General features: G+C 46.4%; 2 non-coding genes across 2 annotated transcripts; both read right to left on the minus strand.

Moving 5' to 3' along the window:
- Positions 1-123: 123 nt before the first annotated feature.
- trnar-ccg (transfer RNA arginine (anticodon CCG)) lies at positions 124-196 on the minus strand. The gene has a single exon. It is a non-coding gene; the product is annotated as a tRNA-Arg (tRNA).
- A 249-nt stretch (positions 197-445) lies between these two features.
- trnar-ccg (transfer RNA arginine (anticodon CCG)) lies at positions 446-518 on the minus strand. The gene has a single exon. It is a non-coding gene; the product is annotated as a tRNA-Arg (tRNA).
- Between the last annotated feature and the right edge of the window lie 1,040 nt (positions 519-1,558).

Here is a 1,558-nt window from a genome sequence, read left to right on the forward strand (position 1 = left end):
TAAACTAAAAAAATACCTCAGAAGATTGCCAGTTCTATGCTTATTCTCATGGCTATAATGTAACTTTGAACTTTTCATCTTGGAATTTCTTGCATAGCCAATTTAAATGAAACCCCTCAAAGATGACCCAGGTGGGACTTGAACCCACAATGCCCAGCTCCGGAGGCAGATGCCTTATCCATTAGGCCACTGGGCCTTTTTTGTTTGTCCACCCTCAGGCAAACAAAACAAAAACAACCCCAGTGGGACTTGAACACAGAGACTAATGCCATAAACCATTAGGCCACTGGGACTTTTACTGGTGGGACAGTCTGGCTCACACTAAACTAAAAAAATACCTCAGAAGATTGCCAGTTCTATGCTTATTCTCATGGCTATAATGTCACTTTGAACTTATCATCTTGGAATTTATTTCATAGCCAATTTAAATGAAACCCCTCAAAGATGACCCAGGTGGGACTTGAACCCACAATGCCCAGCTCCGGAGGCAGATGCCTTATCCATTAGGCCACTGGGCCTTTTTTGTTGCGTTACACACAGGCAAACAAAACAAAAACAACCCAGGTGGGACTTGAACACAGAGACTAATGCCTTGGGGGGGGCGCTGTTGCGCGAACACGATGTTGACGCGTTTTTAGTGAGCTCCTCACAGGTGAAATTTCAATTAAATAATAATCAGACCTAGAAGTTTATTTATTTTACTCTTTCACTGGGATATGATTTATGAACACACACTGGCATAAAGTTGGTAGATACTGTGTGTTCTCATGGCAGCTCAGGGCAGCAAACGAGGTGCCAAAGAGACACGGGCTAACACGGCTAGCTCGGCCGACTCGAGAGGTACTCACGAGGGAGAGTTACTCTCAGCTGAAATGTTCAAACAATCGCTCGAATCCATGAAAAATGACATCTGTGTTAAGATCGAAAGTGCAATTAGTGGTCTACAATCAGACATCAACGGTGTTAAAGAAGAGCTGTTGCCACAATACAGCAATCTCTTAGCTCGCATGAGGAGCGGTTGCGAGCTGTCGAGGACTCTGCGACGGCCGCGAGTGACACTCTCGCGAATCTCGAAACTACAGTGGCCAAACTTCAGACCGAGGTTAACGCTCTGTCTTTCAAGTGCGAGGATCTCGAAAGCAGATCAAAGAGAAATAACATCAGGCTGATCGGAATCGACGAGGGAGAAGAGGGCAACCGTCCGACGGTATTTGTTTCGAACCTTCTCCGCAACCTGATGAACTTGGAAGAGAAGCCGCTGCTCGATCGAGCTCATAGGTCACTCCAGCCAAAGCCCAAATCCGGTCAACCACCCAGGCCCTTCATTATCAGGGTCCACTTCTACCACATTCGTGAACAGATTCTCCAAAGGGCACGTCAAAATGGAAGGCTGACCTATAAGGGAAAACCTGTCTTTCTCTTCCCAGATCTTACAGCAAACGAGGCCAAGAAAAGAGCGGCGTTAGGTGAAGTGCGCAAATATCTGCGGAATGTTCAAGGTGCTCGATTCGGTTTTCGTCATCCCGCCCGATTTCGAATCACTCTGCCAGGTAACACA

This window comes from Sinocyclocheilus rhinocerous, unplaced genomic scaffold (genome assembly GCF_001515625.1).
Source record: "Sinocyclocheilus rhinocerous isolate Xijiao unplaced genomic scaffold, SAMN03320098_v1.1 scaffold1648, whole genome shotgun sequence".
NCBI classification, from domain to species: Eukaryota; Metazoa; Chordata; class Actinopteri; order Cypriniformes; family Cyprinidae; genus Sinocyclocheilus; species Sinocyclocheilus rhinocerous.